A 22,426-nucleotide genomic window follows, 5' to 3' on the forward strand; every position below is an offset into this window, starting at 1 on the left:
CTTCGTTCTTCCTCTATTTTATCCACGTTTAGAAAACAGTCTTTCTCTTCATTCTCATTCGTATAGAATTTCGTATTATTCCTTCGTCGATTTGTCTGCTCGAATAACAAGACAGGGAATAGACAGGAGTGTTCTTCAAAGCTGAAAATAGAATTTTTAGATGAAATAGTTTATCTCGTGAAATTTAAAGAATTTTAGAAAGTGTTGAAAATATTTTTAGTAAATTTGACATGTATTTTCTTTTTTATTATTATTTGTCGAATTTTTATTTGCATTTAATTACAGTGTCTGCCTTTTACGCGTACAATGATCAAACTACACCGACGCAAACTCATCGGTCGAAACAATTTCAGGATTTATTACACGGTTCGGTGTTGTTCTTCAGCTGGCAACAACATTGTTGTTACCACGGGCTACATCTGTACCGACGAGCAAAGCAAACAAACGAATATTTATACCATTGTGGCCGGGGGGAAACTGTCACAAATTACTGGCTCAATGGTTGCGCGACTAACAACCGGGCCACGGAGAACGTTATATTAATTAGTTGTATCCAGTTACGTCGGACCGAGGCGGACACGTAAAATGAATCGTCGAGCATCCTCGAAAATATCCCTGAAAATTCATTCCCGTTCCAAAGGGAGAGTTCGAAACACGCGTGTCGGCCGACGAATGTTAATTAAATTCACCGCCAGACGCAACCGATCCTTTCTCTCTGTTTCTACGGATCTTTTTTTTTTTATTCTTCCGTCCTCGGCTCCGGTTTTGATGAACTCTATCGGACAGTTCGAGGCTGGCTTTGGGTAAATTTCAACCAGCGTGGAAACTGTGAATTAAATTACCATTACAAACTGTTACGCGACAGTGGCCGAAGAACCCTTCACGGGTCCTTGTGAATGCAATGCATGGGAAAAGTGGATGTATGTATGTATGAATACCGTCGAGCCCGTAACGAGTACGCCATATCTTTGCACTTATGTCGTGTTTCTTCCCTTTCTTCCCGCGTGGCCTTTTTACCTTTCACTCTCTTGATTTTGAAGCCCCTTCAGAATCTAGTATGTTTCATTTCGTTGTTGTGCTCCCTTTTGACATTGAATTCGCTGAGATAATTTGGGCAAGGTTTACGATGAGAAAGATACACATAGAATATTATTTTTGAATGACAATTTTAATATAAAATACCGAGGAAAAAATATTTGAGGTTTATAGAATCGTTGATTTCTATCCTATAATCATTTTTTCGAAGACCTTCATATAAATGAAATCACAGCGCTATTTTATTCCAAAGTCGCAGTTAAATCTACCTCGAATCGAAAGTAGAAAAGGATACTCAGATCGATATCGGTCACCTCAGGATCTTCCCTGAATTCGATAAAACGCAAGCAGCCTCATTTCCATCGGTTCGCGTCAAAAGGGATCAAAAGGGATTGCTTTGCGGTTGATTGGATCACGGTTCGTCCCGTGAATTCCCTCTTGACTGACACCAGGAGCTGCTGTATAAATTCTCACCGAGTCAAATCGACGAAAGATTCGTCCGTGTGACACGGAGTCTGCTTAATTTCAATGCGTGAACGCACCAGGGAGATTCGTTTTATTCAATCGAGCAACGAAAATAACGAAAAGGGTGCGCTTTGCTCGCGACTTCATTTTATTTTTTTTTTTTTAGGATCGATGGGATTAGAGGGCTTCTTCGTGCGGTTCGCTTCATAAATTTACATGGGATCCCGATATCGACGAAAGTCCTAGAGAAGAAAGGTAGACGGAAAAGAAGAGGAGCGAAAGCAAAAGGACGAGACCTCAAAAATCTCGACGTACGCTATTACCGTCGACGTTGGATCCCATTTGAACACCGCACGAGGCTCTTGCAGTCTGGTCTCTCCTAATGAGGCCGGCTTTTTCTTTCCTCCATTCCTCTCTAACCCTCGTGTCGGAACCCCTCCTGGCACGAGCTTTTTTTTTTTCTCTTTCTCTCTTCTCTTTCTCTATTCCTTTCCCCTTCGCCCTTTGAATGAAGGGAAGGTGGGCGCGAGGAGAAACCGTAGCGGTGAATGTTATCATCGCACCGCCAGATGCAGTCTGAAACGGCAACGAGAGGATATGCCAGCCAGACTACCCGGCATAATTAAAACTTGTAGCGCTTGTAGCGTCTCGAAGGTTAGAAATACGCGTCTTTTGTGAATATGTGCACCACTCTCCAGGTTAGGATATTATTGTTGCTACGTGCAATGCGTTTCGTGGTAAATAAGATGTTCCATTAAAGTCATTTTAGTGGTATTGAGATGGTCTCTTGGTAGGTAGGTGTTATTTGTTAAGTAGGAATTCAGATTTGAGACAAAAAAATTATTTTATCTATTTTAAAACTTGGCAAATTATTTGATACTTCACTTGTAATTTATTTATATTCATACGTTAACAAATCAAACATTTATTCCACATTTCTATACCACAGCGTTGAAAATGTTTTTCCATTGTTCCTATTGGTGATCGTAACGCTTTTCGTAAAAAAAAAAAGAAAAATACTGATAACGTTGAATTTCACGTGATTGACGTACCACTGTCACTCGAATGAATTATGATACGTGAAAATGGTACGTCGAAATGCATGGAAATATTCAATGGGAACAAGCGTGTCATCGAATAACAAAATCAAACATATCGGTATACCTGTCTAGAGGGAGAGAAGCATTGAAATATTCATTTAAAGCTGACATAGAAACGATTCTTAATGTCGTAAAATTATTTCGAGACTTCATCAATTAACATGGTCGCACTGAACAATTGACAATCCTCTAATTAGCACGTCAGACATTTCAACCCTTAAATTCAATTCGTGCTTAAATGCATTTTACAATAGACAAAGCATTAAATGGCTTGAAATTTGATCGTTCGACTTTCTGATAAATACTTTAAGCTTCATACGACATGATCTTATTTATTCGATGACGTCAATTGAATGCAAAGTGATTCACTCGAAAATATCTGTCAAATTTTATTTTGTTATTCTGACATCATTCGTTTCTCGTTCATTCAAGGCATGAAATATCGAATTTTATGCAGAAAGGTATTTTACATAAAATCTTGTGTTGGAATCATCTACGAGTTTAATAGCAATTCCAACATTTCAATCAAATCATCCCCAATAGAAGTTGTTTCAAAACTTAAATCAAATCATTTCCAGCAGCAGTTCTAAAATTTAAATTATATTACTTTCACTAGAAATTCTCGAATTTAAATCAAATCATTTTCAACAGGAATTCTAAAATTGAAATCAGATTATTCTCAATAGTGATGACAAAATGTGAATTAAGTTCTTCCACTGGTAATCGTAAAATTTAAATGAAATTATTCCAAATAATAAAGTATTGCAATTTCGATGACACAAGCATATAATTAACGAGTCACCCCGTTTGCATTCGCAAAACGATTCTCTTGTCTTATAACAATAAATTACCGGTAAATTTTCGCCACGTTGATGGCGGAGTAAGCTGTTTCTATAATCTTAATAAAGTTTATACGAACCTTCAGTAAGGCTCTTTGGTTTGTGATCTTAGCCGGTAGCTACTTAAACAAGACAAGTGCGATGTAAACAGAAACGTGCTCCACGAGTTTCCAACTTTAAAGCGAAACCTGCACGAAGCCATATTTTCGAGCCAACAAATTAATGTAGATGGTTGGTCAACTTCAATGTTTTATCGTGTCTCTATTTGTTTCATTTTAGCTGGGTATTAAAGCGCTGAGCTTGCGATTTAAAGCTTCTTATTTACACTCAAGAAAACGGAGCAAGCACAAAGTGTAATATTTTACACGAGCTGTCCAGATCTCGATAATATTTTAATAGTAAAATAATTATCAGCTTAACATGAAATATTTCACCTCACACCGTATGAATTTTGGTCAGGATAAGCTAATTACGACAGCCGCAGGTGCGGTTCGTTATATAAGGTCTAGTTAATTTTCAATATTTAAAATTACGTCCAACTTAAACAGCCGTCGGTTATCTCTCAGCGAACCGCGGGCTATTAATAATTTATTATATCCGCCAACAACGGATTAGCTTGCCTTTAGATTCGTTCATAATTTAAAAGGCACGACGATACATTATTTCCACCCCTACACTTTGCTCCCTGAATTCGTTCTCTCGTTCGAAGTATTAATTCAACCCTTCGTGTCTCGAGCCAAAAATCATCAGGACCCGAAGGAACAAATTCCAAGGGAAGGGACAAGGAATTCAGGGCTGCTGAAATTATCAAAAGGTGAAAACGCAAACGGCATTCTTCGGTCGTTTTAACTACAGTCGAACTGGATCTTCCATTAGAGTGGAAGCGCGAAGAAGCTGGCTTCCACGGCGCAATGCAGTAATGACATTTCGCGAAATAAGGAAATGCTGGGCAGAGAGAAGGAGAGAATACTAGGAACATTGTCGGGTAAAAGCAGCGGGACAGAAGTCGACGAAAAGTACATCGAGGATAATGCCACTCTTTTCGAACGAATATTCCTCGTCTTTATTTTCGATGTCTAATGGCGAGTGAAGCGGAGATAAAACTGGGAAACGAACGCCATCGTTTCAGCCCCTCTAGAAACTGGAATAACTTTTGTTGTCCATCCGAGGAGCCGAAGTATTAGCGAACAGAAGCTTTCCCCGTTTCCTCGTTCCGACGTTTCATCTTCCGGTTCCAACTTAATAGCGAACGGAAATGTAGCTAGAATTCCTCGCGAACAATTCTGATTCCTATCAATGGCATCAGTTAGCCGTAACGTTGATTCAATGTGCTCTCAAGATGCGGTGAAATACACGGTACGGTCCACGATGAAGAACGGATAAAGTTACAGCTTTTAGCTGGACAAACTATTTGATTTAAACTCTGTCTAAATTTCATTTCAAAGTTGAAACCTTGATCTAGCATTATCCTAAAGACTAATTTTTTAAATTAGAATTAGTATAGCTTGAATTTGATGGCCACGAAGGAGTTTCAAGAATTAATAATTTCTTAAAATTTAATTTTACCTTCGTTTTTATTCTCGGAGTTTATAAAATACATCTTGAGAATTTATTGGGAGAGCATTCGCAGCGAAACAAAATTACAGAAATTTATTTAAAACGAAGCGACACTCCTGAATTGTCAATTGAGTTCATGTACGTCCAATCAGTTTGAATGCGCTCTCTCTCTTTTTTCAAATGATATCTGCATCCTCTTTGTTACGTTTTCTGGGTCGTCCAGGGAGGAGCAAACACATTTATCAGTGTTACGTCGACCCATATCGCGTATTCACCCCACGCGGAGCTTTCAGCGCGGAAAATTAGCACGCTTGCTACCACGCTCGCTTCGGACTTTTCGAACCGAAATGCAATTAACTTTCGTCCCCGGCCTCTGTGTAATATATTCCCACGTTTAAAACGACACGCTTTCCAGGGCACGTGTGACGCGTCAGTTTTACCGCAGCTCTTTGAAGCGATTACCAAGTTGTTTTCGCTGTCGTTCACGGTTATATCTCAGACAGAAATTGTTTGCTAAACGAATCCGGTTCCCGATGTTACGAATAAGAGACACGCTCGACGTTTGTTCAGCTTTCGTCGGAATGGTAACAGACGCATCTTTAATCAGACACAAAACCCTCGTGAATCATTTCTGTTGGAGTAGTCTTTCCCTTTGTAGAAGGATTCATAGTCTTGTAACGTCGACGAGATGCATTCGAATAACAATTCCATTAGCGACTCGAGAAGGCTATTCAATTAATTTAAATTAAAATCATTTCCATTTCGACGCGATGAAAATTAGAGATATGTAATTGTATCGTGTGAATTTTGCTCGCTTGAAAAATTAAAAATCCTTTTAGATGAAATATTTCGACAGCAATGGTGGTGCTTGTCGACGTTTCCGTATTCGTTGGTTCTATATTTGAACGGGTCCACTGTCGAATCAGTGGTCGCGACAGCTCGAAAATCGATTCCACGTCTACGTTTCCTGTGCTTTCGAACGCGGAAACTCGAGCTTGTCGTTCCGCGACAATCGCGGCTTCTTGGTCGTGGTGGTCGCGTTGTCGAGGGTAACAGAGGTCGGTCCCGAGGCCGTAATGTCGACGGATGTCGTTGCACCTTTTTTCGTTTCTCTCTTTTCCCTCTCGCAAAACAGATCGGAGCTTATTTCAATACGAATCGAAAACGGATTGCGGATATCAACGTCAGGAGCCTGAATGAAATTACCATAATAAAGGGCTGTGCTCGCTAGAGACGACGGTGTCTGGACGACAGCTTCCAACTGGATTCGGGAAAGGCAAATGAATTATCGTATCAAACGCAGAAAATCGCTTATTGATCTATAATACGTCGAGTTCTCTTCAACTTTTCTTCCATGTACTCGATAAAAACGATCCAATTACTCGATTCTTCTGGGTTATTTAATAGGGATCGAATTCCAATGTTGTAGCAACGATGTTGGTGAAAAATCGTATGATTTAGAAGAATTATTACATTTGGTATTTTGTTGAAATAATTATCTATCATTAATTTATCTTTCTACACAATTAGTTTTGCGTCATTAGTTTATTCATCCCTTCCTAAAAAAAAGAACAAATTACATCAATGAAACATCATGATTAGAAACTGATTTGTCTTGATTCAAAATGAATAGCTATCTCAGTATAATATAATTTTATGTAGTTAATTCAACTGTAGCTATAGACAGACGTAATGGAGATGCGATCAATTACCATATCATGTATAAAATATGCAGCAGAGCTTTCTGTCTGTTCGATCGACAGTAGAATAATATAGATATCATCTTCCCAGAATATTGTGTTTCATCGTTCTATTTATTACACAGAAACGTATTATTTTAAAAAGGAGATCAAGTACGTGTATCTGTAAATCTCAGCTTTGAATTGAAGAAGCTTTTAACCATGAAATGTTTCGGTAAATGTAGTACGATTATTACTATGGAATTACGAAAATTTTGACAGACCTAAATTCCTCGTAAATAAAAAAAAAATCCTCTTCCATACTGCAGTTACATGTAATATTCCTCCATCTCTTCTCGACTATCCAACTAGGAAAATTGTTCTCTGGAGAGAACAACGATATTTCTCTCGGCGAGCGAACATAGACGATGGAGGGCCAACGATAGATCAGGGTGGACGAAACGTAAGCCAGACGACCCGAAGAGAAAGGAACCGTTGTAGCGTAGGATACACGTCGATTATCGGGAAAATCCGTTTTTTTTTTTCTTTTTGTTTTTTCGACACGACGCTCGGTCGCGTCAGAATTAATCTCTTTTTCGGGGGTGGACGAAACCTTTGGTCTGTGAAGAGGATAGCGTGGGCCAACGTTGGCGGGAAAAGGGATGCCCTCTCTCAAAAGCAATCCCCTTGCGCTCTCCGTCGAAACAATGCCGCCTATGAGCTCGGTCGAGCATGGAGACGGAATGGAACGGAACCTGTTGCAGCGTACGTCGACGACGCCACGGGAAATTGGATTTTTTAGAGCGGTTAGTCCCTCAGCTACCTTGCTAGCTGGATGCGTTTCTCGTGTTCGTGGACGCGTCGCCCAACGTTGCTTGCTTTTTCCCTTCTGTACGCGATATGCAAACGAGATACCAGACGTAGACCCCCGGTCGCATCCTTGTTTCACTGACCCTACTGCCTCTCTACCCGGCAGCCACGTACAATGTACGAATTATGGGAGCGGTGCTGAAATACGACGAACGGAGAGACGGCTCTTTTGATGAGCTTTTATGAGTCTTTCACGCGATCAAAATCTAATAGGTAAGATTGAAGAAATGTGAATTGGAGTTTATTTGGTTGGTGTCAGATGTTGATAAGTCAGAAGTCAGAGATCTTTGATACTTTTCAATTTTATTTCGAAATAATAATAGTACAATTACATTAACAAATTTAAAATTATGAAAAAATGAAAAATAACACTGAAAATCGATGAATAGGTAATTTAAAAGCCATGAGAAATTACAAAATTTATTTTTAAATATCTATCTTGAAGTATTTAATTAAAGTTACTTTAATTCACTTAACAAGACGCCAAGTGAAACATACAAATGATTAACGTGTGTTGTAAACGATTTAATATCTGCTCGCAGATACCAGAGAGTAACCCAGCAATCATTTCAGTAATGTGTAATTCCGGCGACGTAACTGCAATTATAGTTGGCGCGTAATCTTGCTGTCTCCGTTGCCTATGTTGCAACAACTGCCACCCCAACGTTGGCATATCTCACCACGTTAACCAACCTAATCTCGTAGGGACGGTTAATAACAAGCCGGAGATACCATGATGCGTTCTATATCAACAGATATTGCCTGTGAATCCAACGTATTTCGACATTCCGCTTATCAGTTCTGCTTTCCTCTTAACAGCTACTTTCTCGAGAGACGAGAAGAGTACAGCTGTTCCATCACGACTTTCAGCAGCGAACTCGAATTCCGATTTTCCGGCGGAAACTTCGAGCCGTCTATCGCCACAGGAGAAAACCAACTTGTCTCTGGGTGATGTATCGCGATACGACTCCCTCGTATCCTATCTTTTATATGTACCCCGAGATTTTATATAAAAAGAACCGTGAAACTTTCGTCGAAGACGACCTCCTTTCGTTTCCCTTTTTTAAATTGCAGTGGAAAGGTGAAACTTTTGTGGTCGCTGTTTTCCAACGCACATAATCTATGGAAAATTTAAGTGAAATTTAGATTATCTTTTGGACACTACAGTTTTCTGATCAAATTTTATAAAATTTTCAAACGAATACCAAATGGACTGCACAACTCGACTTCGTTGCATCCTTAGGAAGACAGAAGACTTCAGCTTTCGCGTCAGCTCATGTTCTTTTCTCCTGCATGCATCACGTATCAGCGTTTCGAGCTAAATAATTCAGTGATACTCGCACGGAGAGGCAGTTTCGGGAAAAAAGAGCAGTCGTAGAGCAGAAATAGACGATTCGGAATTCGTCACGTGTGTCGTGAAGATACAGGAGGAATTTATAGCACATGATTATCTATTGACAAAGATATAAAGTGAAATTCTTCTGTAATACAAATTTTCTTCTATGATATTCATGTACTATAGTCATCGAAGACACCACGTTCAAACATTTACACGTGTGCATGGTAGCAAAATGCAATTGCAGTTGCAAGGCTGCAATTCTGCGACCTAATATAAGTAATGCCTTCCCTAAGCAGGAACATTGTTATTGCGGCTGGTGCACGTAATTCTATCATGGGGCCGAGTTGCAAACGGAATGTGCAACCGATGCACATTCGCTAGATGTATAAAAGAGGACACCGCGTGGAAACGAACAACGACAGATAACGTGTGGCAGAGACGTTTTATATGCAAGACGACATCTTGGTAGCAACGACGCGCATACCGATCGTTTCCATCCCTATCGCAGTGAGTACAGATCCAACAAGACTAGACATGCCATTGTTTTCAAGGGGTTCTTGAATTTATGCCTTGAGAACGAACGCCATCAGCTCTATCCTAGTATAAAAATGTGAAATACTTCGCATTGCAACAGTCTAACGCATGTTAATGGTAACAGCAGATTGCTCCGATATAAAAGACCTATACCCCATTACTCATCGCCAATCGGTGTCTCGAGCTCAGCTATGCCATATTACAGCAACAAAAGAAGCAGCAAGGGGGGGTTGATCCAACCCTTCTCTCAATATTAGATATGACGGCTTCGCCACCAACACCGATGGAGCCGTCAGGGCCATTGGCGTCGGGAGTGGGGGCTCCGAGCGCCTTTGCACACGGCCCGCGTACATACAAGCCGGCACTGGGTGCGACCCCCGGTGTCGGCCACAAGGTAGGCAGCAGGGGGAAGTCCCAATTTGGACCTCCCCCGAGATAGGCACATGTGTGCTAGGCGTAGGGGTCTCCGGAGTAATAGATATAAGGTTGCGGAGCCCTTCTTTAGCGCCAGTGTCGGTCGCCGTGGGGTTTTAGTCAGTAGGAATCTGACACTCCCCCGCTGCCCTCCCCCAGGGGACAGTGGGGGGTCTTATGCAAGATTTCCCCACGTTAAAAAAAAAAAAAAAAAAATAGTTTGCAGACTGAATCGAGTAAAGGTAGGTGGCTGCGGCATCGTTGTCAATCGTTCGACCTAGAGCGAAGTAAAACTCTATCAGTCGTACACCGATCGTCGAGGTGTGCGGATCTGCCTGTTACACGTAAGTACATATACCCTTATTTTATTTCTGTGTTTATTGAATGTGAATGGGGTGAACTTTACCCCTTCTGTGTGCCTCGCCTCACTATTCTTTTATTTATTGTTTTATCACCCTTTGTGGGTCCCACCGGGACTAGTATTTCCAAATACTTTCCATTTTATTCACCATCCCATTTATTATTTCACCCTTCTTAGCTCACCCTTCTTAGTTATTTATTATTTTTTTGTCCTTGTAAGTCTCACGGAGCCCAACCTTATGTCCCTTATATATTTGCATCACTTACATCTTTACATTCCTAACATCCCAGCATCCTTTACATTCCTGTATCCCTTACATTCGAACAACCCTTATATCCCTGCATGCTTTACATCTCAGGTACCCAGACAACCTTGCATTGCTCCCTCTGGCGGTAAAAAAAGGAACTAAATCTTTACAAAATCGCTGGCCCTCTAGCAGCAAAAATGCGAACTAAATTTTCGATGTCGAATCAGCGCCCTCTGGCGGCGAAAAAAGGAACTAAACCTCGCAAAAATTTTGGCCCTCTAGCGGCAAAAATGTGAACTAAAATTTCGGCGTCGAATCAGCGCCCTCTGGTGGCGAAAAAAGGAACTAAAGCTTGCCAAAATTCTGGCCCTCTAGCGGCAAAAATGCGAACTAAAATTTCGATGTCGAATCAGTGCCCTCTGGTGGCGAAAAAAGGAACTAAATCTTGCCAAAATTCTGGCCCTCTAGCGGCAAAAACGCGAACTAAAATTTCGATGTCGAATCAGTGCCCTCTGGTGGCGAAAAAAGGAACTAAATCTTGCTAAAATTTTGGCCCTCTAGCAGCAAAAATTTGAACTAAAATTTTCAGGTCGGAATAGCGCCCTCTAGCGTTGAAAATGGAAACTGGGTTCGGTATGATTTTTGCTGTCTGGAGCAGAGATGTATGGGTTGCAGAGATGTAGGGATTGCAGGAATGTAACAGATGCAGAGCTGTAATGGATGCGGGTGTATAATTAATGTAGGGATATACGAGATGTTGGAATTTATAGGATTGCCGAGATGTAAGGGATGCAGGGATACAAGGAATGCAGAAATGTAAGAAGTGCTAGGATGTGAGGGATGCAGAGATGCAGGGATACAGGAAATGCATGGATAAAGAAATGATAGGTTATAAATGATGCAAGAGATACGCGATTTAGGGGTACACTGATTTAGGGGTTGTTACCGAGAGATCCATGAAAGGATTGAAAAAAAATAAATAACTGCGATGGGAGACCTTGGTCCAGAAAGAGGAATAAAATTATAACTGAAAAGGATGGACTTTAGCCCATAAAGAGGAGTAAAATAATAAATTACTGGAAAAAGTAAGGCGGGGCACATAAGGAAGGATAAAATAATCAAGCAAAGTTGCTGGTCGGCCGAGGCCCAGAAGAGGAATTTCATTCCTCTTTGATAAGCTTATTTAATTAGCGAAAAAAATAAATAAAGTAAATTAAATAAACTCGGAAAGGAAATTAGAAGTATATGTATGTTTGATAGGTTGATCCCTCGGCGGTCGCTATAAGACTGAGGAGGTCGCACCTCGTTCTAGGTCAAACTTCTCATATTGAGAAGCAGTTACTGATTTTGATTCAAATTTGATTTTCATATTATGTTTTTAATTTATTAAAGATCAAACAGTTATTTAAGTACAGTGAATAAGTAAAATGATTAGAAGAATTTAAGTCAATTAAATAAATAATTAAGAAAAGAAGTTACGGGCGTTAAATAAATAACTCGGTTGCTTTTTTAAAATGATTTATTTACCAAGGTGCATCAAGTGAATACAAGTTCGTCAAACAATTATAATAATATTATAATATTGTAAAGGAGTGAAAATTGGGTCTTTTCATATGTCAGTGTGAGGTGCGGTAAAAGAGGGACTGGTAAAACGTGCACGATTATCATACTGGTTGTGCTCTCTGCATGCAGACCTCATCTGCGGGTGTCTAGGAGCCCCTAAGTCATTACCCCTCGAAAACAAAGGCATGTCCAGTCTTTTGCATCTGTAGTCACCGCTTATGGGTTGGAAACGTGTAAACGATGAGCTTTTCACCGACTATCCTTTCGATGCTGGGACATGCACGTGGTTCGATTCTGGCCCCTCGTCCATTCTCCGTATTCATCTCACCGAATTTTCCACGTTTTTCCGACAGTCGAGTTTTTCCGTTTCCCGTGCCTCGCCTCGTGTCGACAGCAATTTCATGATTGTCAATTTGCACGCAATTTTTCTGTATATTGATCGATGGATTTTTGTTCGCGTTTATTTTTTTTTCTTTCTCTCTTTGCTCTTTTCGAAGGAGGGATTTTTTTTTTTCAATGTACACTCTTTCCACGTTTTATTAAGAGGCGTACAGGTTGTTACGCTATTTGTACATCCAACGAATACAGAGCGCGTTGCTCTCAAAATGATTGGCTTTCACTCGGTAGCCGTTTACTTTTCACCGAGTGTGTTTGGTTATTCTACTGGAGATACCTTTTTTTGTTGGACCATGTTTCTATGGAACTCGCGACACGCATGGTTGTTGTACCGATAAATGAAACGCGAAGAGTAGTGACGGTAAAAGGAGCGTTTGTGGCCGCGATAAATTTACTCTGTATCCTTTCGTTGGTCTTTTGTATCTATTTCTCTATACTCCAAAAAGAAAAATTTCAACGATTCGCTTATATTATATTCTATTTCTTTATTTAGAGGATCTTTTGATACTGATAATATTTAAATTAATTATACCAAGATACGATATTACAAAAAATATAAATTTTCCAAGCTCGATTTTAATTTTAAACCTTAATCTTCATCGAGAAATTGAAAGAGATTTTTAACGCAAAGTAGAAACATTCGGTTATCAGCTAATTACGATCGCTAATTAAGCACAGAAATTGTGAAGAAGTCGAACCTTGCAGCAAGCTTACGATACGTAATCGAATGAAACGAACGTCCGCGGTAAATCTCTCGAGCTTCGTTAATTACCGCGTCGATATCACAGCAAATTTGAAATTCGGTTTGACGGGAAACCATGTAATTAGCCGTTGAACATCGTGAGACATAGTTTCTGGTACACGAGGAGCGTCGTCTTGTTTGCTACAAACAGGGTGCACACGCGAGATATATTACACTTTGACAAGTTACTCGTGTCGGCTCAGAAATGCTCTAAATTCGCCGTGTTTTATCTCTCGTGTCGTTTCGTTGCATCTAAAAGTATATTTATTGAATTTCGTTTTTCGTTAAAAGGTTGGAAATTAATTGGATTAAATTTCTCAGGAAAATGATAAAATTTACCAACTTAATATTAATATAAAAAGTAGGCTGATATCTTGAAATTTAAATTGAAAATTCTGATTTAAAAAATTTCTCATAATTTAAATATTTTTCTTTTTAAGTTAGTGAATTAGTTGAAGAATATCGGCAAGATACGGCAGACGTGTAACAAATTCAGTATCGGTATACCTATCCAGCCGACAGTGAATTAAGCGAACAGGCAACGAGCAGAGGTTTTATTCCGACAAGGACGATCGTAGGAAATTAAACATCGATCGGGTTTCAGATGGAATAGCTATGGGGGTGTAGGGACGACGGGTTCGTCGTTTTTGCATTAAATTCGAAGACGTTACGGCGAAGTCGTATAATTCTCCCGTATAATCCATATATCCACTGCCTATCTATTCTCGGATTGTTATTCCCGACTCAGCCAGTTCAAGCCGGTAGAGTACTAAAATCGAGATATTGCGCCTTGTAAACCGACTACATCTCCTGGACGGATTACGTGCTAACTCAAGGAGCTTAGGTGCCGACTTAATAATCCTTCTTGTAAATCAACCCTCAACTTCCGTTTTAGCGATATCGTTTCATATTTTATCACCACTTTCGTTATTGTACCTCTATTTTCTCGCGAACCTACGGATCTCCACCGTTTCATTTCTACTTTCTAACTCGTTGATATCTGGATACGATCCCCCCCCCCCATTATTGATTCTTTATACTTTACTAAAAACGATGATTACTTTGATCGATTTTAATGAACGTTCGATTCGAACGATTTCTGGCTTTATTTAGGATAGAATTTTAAATGGATTCTGATTGTTTGAAAGATTGAAGTATTTGGATTGCATGAAAAATGAAAAATGGTGTATTGTGGTAAATATATGATACAAGAAATAATCTAATTAAAATTGACACACTTTTTATAATCTAACTTGAGAAAATTCAAAAGTTGATTTATAGACTTTAATTAAATTTTGGTTCATTAAATATATTAATGACTTCTGCATTCATAGGAATGAAAATATTTTTCTGCAAATTAATTTGCAAGACAGGCTCTTGTTACATCCAATAGTACATTGTACTGGTTCTTGTAATGTACTTTTTGTTTTTATAAAGAAGCTAGATTTATCCAGGATCAGGTACAGTTAAGGAATATTTCATAACATCCGTCGACAGTTGTACAGTGAAATATTTACAGGTTTGTGTTACGAGGAGGGCGACTTGAAATTATCATGGGTCGTCTCTGGGCCGCGCGTGTCGTTTGTCTTTCCATTTTCTCATTCCACTTCCGTCCCCTTTTACCTCGTTTTTTCACTCGTCGCACTGTACCCTTCCGGTTCCCGTGGATTTGCATAAATACGCAAGAGCGTGAAATACTTTATACCGACACGAATATCTGATTAGATCGCAAAAATTTCCTTGTTCGAATGATATCAATTCGTTTGCTTTTTCATTACATTTCGAAGATACAGAATACTTCTAAAATATTTAAAATTCCAAAATATCCCAAAGGATAAAAAATCACTTCTTTACCATTGCACCGTCAATCGTCAAGAATTCCACGACAATCGAGGTGTTAATTCGAACAACGCCTAACTTTTTCTATTCTTTCGTTTCTATTTGCTCGGAAGGATTGCAGATTTCTGGCTGCTTTCACGGATTTGCATAAGCCTCTTTGCCAACGAAGGTCTCGAAGAACAAATACTGTCGCGCGTTGGGAATATCTTATCAGGTCAAAAAGTTTTGATTTCCCGACGAGAGAAAGAGGATACGCCGCTTGAAACTGATTCCAACTGAATATAATTATTAGCTAGCCAGGCTGGATACGGATAAATGGATTCCATCGGTATCGACCTGGCGACAGATGTTTGATTTTCTGAAAAGTTCTGCTATTCCTCCTAACTACATTGTTTGCCCAGAAACGTGTATTGCCTGTTGAATATTTTGATTTTTCTCCTCGCTTCTTTCTACATTTCACTACACTTGTACCTCATTTTATCAGCATCAATAATTATAATTAAATGTTATGAAAGAATATTAATAGTTACATATTTAATGCTGTTCGTTAATTAATGTTGAATTTCACTGAAGTTAACCAGAAATGTGATTAATTCGAGCTCATTAGTATTACGAGCCTTTCAATTTAGGACATATAATATCTTCAATCGATCCCAGATATGTTTATACAGTCTGCGTTAACTCAACAACCTGTACGCTCGTATGTACATGTATATGGGTCGATTCTGTTTACCGTCAAAGCAATCTAATATTGATCACTGGCAACGGCAAACTGGCATTTCTATCCATGATATTCTATGAGTTACGTCGTCAATATTAATGTGAAGCGTGATATAGGAAGAAGATCCATCGATCTTTTATTTTAATTATGATTAACGTTTCGAAATTCATAGATAAATTCAATTATTTGTTCATTTATTTTGCTCATTTATTTAAAATTAACTTTCAATATTGATTATTGCAACTTTAATTACTTCTCCCTTAAATTCTTCAATTTTCTAAACTTTCCCAGTTCCAAACCGTCAGACTATCAGTTTCAATTGCAAACTCGAAACCGTTTCCAATCAGCGAACACGCCAAGCCAACTATACCTAAACGTTCGAAACTATCCTATTTAACCGAAACATTCTAAATAACTTGCCACCGAACAGAACCACGGGAAACACGTAGAAATTAAGTCCATTTTAAACGAACTTAACTTTCGTTTACTTTCTACCGTGTCCGATACTTAATTCGCAAATAGAAAAAAGCAAATTCCCAAAGTCTCTATGCAACGCGTTTTCTGGTTCGTTTCTCGAGGACAATGAAATATCTCGCAGCGGTCTCGATATTGCAACGCGATCCCCGTTCTGTCGTGGAATTAGTTTTTCCAACAGCGGACGGCGAACTTCCCGTAGTCCGAACGTTTCTCCACGGTGTTTTCCAACGGAAGAAACTACCCGAGGGAATTCGCAGGGAGCAATCCAACTAGATGTCGGTGTTTGGGGAACTCTTTGGTGGAAAAACAACAGTCGAAGCCGTGATCAAACGTGAGCATACGACCGTTTCGTGAGAAAGAACTAACGAGATCCCACTCTGAATACACGTTTCAGTGTTCTCTGTGAATTAGCTGATTAATTAACCCTTTAGCTACTCCAGTTGAGAGAAACTTTCGTTAAAAGAAATTACGTAAAAAAATTGAAACAAAATGTGCCGATCACGTTTCAATTACTTCCTAGGGACCTAAAATTCAAGTTACCATGATATTTATAATATTTCTAGCTTTATAGAGAGATAAAATTTTATCGAAATATAGAAATATCCCAAAAATTACGCTACCACTAATCGCAACGAGTTAAGGATACAGAGTAAAGCTCGCGTGTTACTTCCAAGCTTTATTATCGTGCAAGAACACGACAAAGTTACGAGGAGTTCAAAATATAGTTGAATGATACACTTTATGTCTTGTGTCACGTAAGGAGAAGGAAATATGAACTCCTTTAAGAGCATCATATGTAACTGTAATAGTAAATGTTGCGAATTCATGACGAATGTCCTTGTTTCAGAATCACTTACATTATACACGTGCAGTCTATCTTTTCAAATGCTCTTTCTGTTTCTCTGTCTAAACCGGCGAATTGAATTACCTGCAACAGAAAGAAAATCAATTAGTTCAATACAAGAAGACAAATATTTTCGTTTCAATATTTCTATTCTTGCATTAGAAAAGCAATTTTACTTTATATGAAATTATGAAAATTTGTTGAAAACCCCCAACGAAAGTTCCAGGTCAGGTGTCATATTTTCGCCAAAAAGTTTCTACTAGTCGCAAACTGGTGAATTTCTCGCAAAAGTTAGGCCAGAATAATTAAAAAATTCAACAGAGCTGGTGATAGAAAGTAGAGAATTGGGTAACACTTTTCAGTTTTTAATTAACTTTTGAATAGCAGCGGCTGGGTCAATCGAGACCCAAACTTATAAGTCCAAGTTAAATGTATAATTTTCGAACGAAAAAATTTCACGCGTTGTATGACTAATTTTTAAAGGAACAGTGTTTGTTACGGTCTGGGATAACGTCGGTAAATTCCACATTTCATGACTTACAACACCATCTTACATTAAGTTGTACAAATCAAACAAAATAAACTTTTATTACAAAGAAAATTGCGTTCACGTGTTACAGTGTTAAATTTCGAAAATGAAATGAAAATTGCGGCTCTCTCCATGGTTCGTCGTTCGAGGGTTAACCCTTTCTTCTCGTAATTTTTAATAAACTCGATAGATCTAAGTGGCTTAAGTGTTCGACCGAATCTTCCCTGTTAGAATACAAGACTTTGTAACTGTAGCGATTCACTTGACTCTCGACAATCTTCATGAAGTTTCGCGAAAGCACATGTGATCATCCGGGCTGTTCGCTCTGATTGTGGTAAGCATATGGAGATACACCTATGTGTAGGCGTACATAAGCCGTCGCGGCTTGGTTATGGGTGCATCGGAGAAGAGAAACCGAGTCACGGGCAAAGCATTAAGTTTATGCCCTGGGCAGAATTACGTAGTTTAACACGCTGATAACCCGACCGACGTTGCTGCGGAGCCCGCAATGACAGCAACTTTCATGCAGGTTAACAACTTAGCTCGGAAATAATGTTTCCTACACGCTTGGAAACGCCTATCGACGTCAATGCAAATCGTGATAAATTAATTATCAATGCAAATATTATCTCGGATAATAATTAATCTCGGCTCTCTATGTTTAAATGGAAAAATTCAATAACGTACGCGTTGAATAACGCCTATTCATCTCTCACAATTCGCTACCTCCCTGCCTAATTGCATCCTGTCTCTAATTAGAGTCAGGGTCATTGAGCAGTAAAGTGTTAATGGATTGCATCGATGATAGTCGAAATACCGACAAAATTGCTTCACCAAATGTACATTATATTTCGATGAGTAAATTGGCCGCGTTCTCCCAATCGTGCGTGTGCAACAGTACGCGAATCGCGCGTACGTGAACAGAGATGCATACTTCGTCCCATTTCCCGAGGGAAATTTTCACCGTGGTCAGTGTAAACTCCGCATTCCACGATCGTTCCCAGTTGAAGCGACTGTCGAAACTTAATACCACGGCTTGATGGTGACCATTAAATCCACCATCGTCCGCGAAATAGTGTTACATGCTTCTCAAGATACGCGAGATTAAACGACAAAGGTTTCTCATAGATCAGAATTTCTAGTACCGATATACTTTCTCGACTGCACATCCTATGGAAACAATTTCTTTTTACACAAAAGAGAATTTTGATTCGCAAATTTAATTCAGATTCAGACGAAAAATATTTTCTTTCACAGATAACATTTGCTCTTAGGATGTACGTTGATCGAAGCGAGGGATGATAGAATGTTTCATTTACGGAAGGGAAACTGGTACTTTCGCGTGGATATTTTTCAAGAGGTAAAAAGGAATTGACCAGCTACCCTCCTGATCGCGAACAACGCGTACAGAAGCCTTTATCCCTTATAATGGCGTTCTCGGATAAAAGGAAGACCTTCTGCGTTTAGAAAAGCAGATACGATCAATTGAAAATATTGCATTCGACCATGAGACACTGTTACAAAGAGGAAGTCACACTTGAAAGTTGTTTCAATTATATTGGCAATTGTCTGTAAAAATAGCTTTTAAAGCTGAGACTGAAAATCGAATTCAAAAATTGTTTTATAGAAAAAATTTCAACGTACGATTTGTGTATTTTTCGTAGATATATATACAGATTTCCGAACGAGTAATAAATTCATTGAAAAGATATTTTTAAAGCTAGCAAGGTTTTGCAAATTTCTCTGGTAAATATTGAACGATTTTGATGAAACTTTATACGTGAACTAAATACACTTTTTTCTGTAGCAAATAGTTTTGGAAGCTTTAGAGCAAATAGAAATACATATAGCTAATAGAAAAAATATTAGTGAAATATTTGTTCTAGTTCTATATTATATCAGAGTTTCAAAGTCTGCCATCGGTTATTAATTTCACAAAAAATTAATTAAATATTTCTTGATGGTCGTTAACTCTGTTTTTCTTACATCTCATTATTATTTTCAAGAACCATAAAAACCTTAAAAACTTTCGTTTTTGCGGTGTCTATTCTTTATTATTCAATCAGGAAAATGTGAAATCGTGTAAGTGCAGTAACTCAGGGTGTTCCGTCTATTAATCTTTCAAAGAGAAAAAATCAGAAGACAAAATTTTAACTCCAGTTTTTGAATTTTTTGCAAAACAGTATCAAAGCACTTGATCGATGCTTCCAATTTCGGCTCTTCAAGAAATGAGCAGTTCATTTGTCATTTGCAAACACGTCAAAATCCTGCTCGAGCAATAAGGAAATAACGAAAACTCTGACAGAGTAAGATCGTCGATACGGAAGAGCGACAGGTTACAGACATGGTTCAAAGCATCGTTAGCGTTCTAGTACGTTGTATATAAGCGAGACTCGAGCTGCAGCCATAACTTCGCCATTATCCGACTTGCCAACTTTCAGTCGTCAGTCGCTCAACTTCACTTTCTGTCTTACCCTTTCCTCTGCAGTGTACCTCAGAGTCTCGATGTTTTTTCCCCCTGTATCTTTTCCTCTCCACGAACATCTGTCCTCGTTCTTTGCCTCGCTTTTCTTTCCACTTTTCCTTGCGGCCCTTTGTGCCCTTATATGTCTATCCTTCTGTACCTCTGCCCGTGTATTTGCGGAGACGTCTCGGTGAACCGTCTTCGAGTAGTTTACTTTATCCTGTCGTTTTAACTTTCCTTTGCTGTCCCTGAACGACGATATAACAGTGCAGATATACAGAGGATTAATATTGTTTGGAAGAACAACTCGAGAAAGAAGATACAGAAACAAGTTTCGAATTTAGATAAGACTTAACAATGATACGATAATTAATTGGAAAAATTGTTTAATCTATTTTATTCAATTTTCTCTATATATATTGTCAGATTGTATGGACGAATGAGGTGTATTTGGGGAATTCGGAGATGCCAGAAAACCACATAATCAGAATCGATTCTACTACTCTGACAATTTTTAAGAAACTCTTCTCTGTTCGCTTGGGTCCTGGGCTTTTACATTTTTCTGAGAATAAGCGTTTCTCGCCTTCGCAATTAGGTGTTTTCTGGAAATACACGTCTTTTGACGTTCCCCTTTCAATACAGATTCCGGAGGGGAAATGTGCACCTAGGAACATCGCCCCTTGAATTTCGTTACGGAGAAAGGGTTTATGATACGGCAATTTGCTATTCAGGACCCTCGGATGGTCGAAATTAAAACGAAATTAAAAAAATTAGCCGAACATCACGTTCGAATCATAAACCCAGTCACCGACACCCATAAACTCTTAATTTTGCCTACAATATTTTAAGCGATGCAAAATATTTTCATGGAGTAACGAGCTAAGAAATAGGTTGACAAGATGAACGTCGAAAGATGCCACGTAATAGTTCCATCATCGGAAGAGGAAGCAATTTAAGCAGTAGAGTTTTTCGAATCGTTCGAAGTTTACCATCGCGCGGGACAAGCGGGTGACAGGCCGTATAACATCGCGGTTAATTGAGCCAAAGAGGCGAAAGATTGGTGGCGATAAGGGAAAGCCGCAAAACAGGGGCGTTAAGTCGTGAGAGTAGGACGATAAGCGTTCGTTCTTTGGTAACCGTTCTCGCGGCCCGTTATCGCCCGAAACGTCAACGAAACTTTGCCTTATCGCGAGATTTCGTGGTCCTTTTTTCGCGAAGGGCTCGTTACCGGGGAGCCTGGGGAAGGCTCTAAGTAACGTCTCGAGAAGAAGTGGAAAACGTTGGATGGTCGTTGAAAGATGGAATCTCGGATGAGGAAGAAAACGAAGAATTAAATGGACTAAAGGGGAAGCGGTGGGATTCCTTGGTTGAACGCGGGACGTTTCGTCTATAACATTTAGATTCTAGAAACGAAAAATCATAGTAATTGCGACATAGGCTTCACTTTGGGTTGGGCATAATTATAATAGAGTTAATTATGCAAATTGATGCAAATTAACGAAAAGGAGCTCAACCTTTATACAATTCCTCAACTATTTCTATTCAAAAGACATTCCTAACAATGCAGAAATGGTGGAATAAAAAACGCGGGGTAGAGAGAGATTGCCTGCAGCCGCGTCGCAATAGAGGCAATTTTCAATCGTCAGGAAGGCAAAGCGCGTTCCTTTTCCGGTAAGCGAGTTGCCGATGGTGCAGCTTAACGCGTTTCCGGCCGGTTCTCCTTGGATTCGATCCACGACGCCTTCAGCGCCAATAAGAGTCGCGTTATAGACGATATCAAACGAACTGACGGTACGTTCGTGCCATTGGTTACAAAGGGGGGCCCACGAGATTGCTGCAGGAAAAAGAAATTTCGCGGCCGATTAGATCCGCCGGTGTAAACGAGATTTCCCTCGGAAACGAATGCCCGCGGGCCGTACTATCCGAAATCGAGAAACGTTTCTTACGCTTCCTACCTACCGGTCTTTCGAACGAAGATTTTCATTCTCTCCCTCGGGAAAGGGAGAGATGTTTTGTCGATTTAAATAGCTGACTTTAATTTCTTCTGAATATCTTTATTTTGGAAAAAATAAAAAATTTTGGATAAAATTAATGGTAGCAAAAGTACAGCGTTATAATTCCTTATAATCCCTTAAAATATTTATTACAAATAAAAATAGGGAGAGTTGAATTTGACATTGGAAATTGTATTCAAAGAAGAAGCTCTCATAAAAATACAGCGTTATAATTCCTCCTTATGCCATAATTATTCAATCAGAAAAAGTGACGGTAAAGTAAGAAAAGGTACGAAGGCAGTGAATCAAGCAGCGAAGCTTTATTATACTTTAATCGTGATTGTACGCACTCGTCGGTCGTGTTATTACTCTGCTTGCCGTCTAGAAACGAGAATGAAACGCGTGTCGCCCTTTTCT

The 22,426-nt window shown here is 39.2% G+C and overlaps 1 protein-coding gene across 6 annotated transcripts in view; it reads right to left on the reverse strand.

Annotated features, from left to right (window-relative positions):
- Fas3 (fasciclin 3) overlaps positions 1 to 22,426 on the reverse strand; it is a 266,165-nt gene that overhangs the window by 35,289 nt on the left and 208,450 nt on the right. Inside the window, exon 3 of one of the 6 annotated variants that reach the window (XM_076692049.1) lies at positions 17,036 to 17,106. The exons of the other annotated variants lie outside the window; for them this stretch is intronic. The gene's annotated coding sequence lies outside the window, so the exon portion shown is untranslated. The remainder of the gene's footprint in view (positions 1 to 17,035; positions 17,107 to 22,426) is intronic. 6 annotated transcript variants of the gene reach the window in all.

Source organism: Osmia lignaria, chromosome 14 (assembly GCF_051020975.1).
Source record: "Osmia lignaria lignaria isolate PbOS001 chromosome 14, iyOsmLign1, whole genome shotgun sequence".
Lineage (NCBI taxonomy): Eukaryota > Metazoa > Arthropoda > Insecta > Hymenoptera > Megachilidae > Osmia > Osmia lignaria.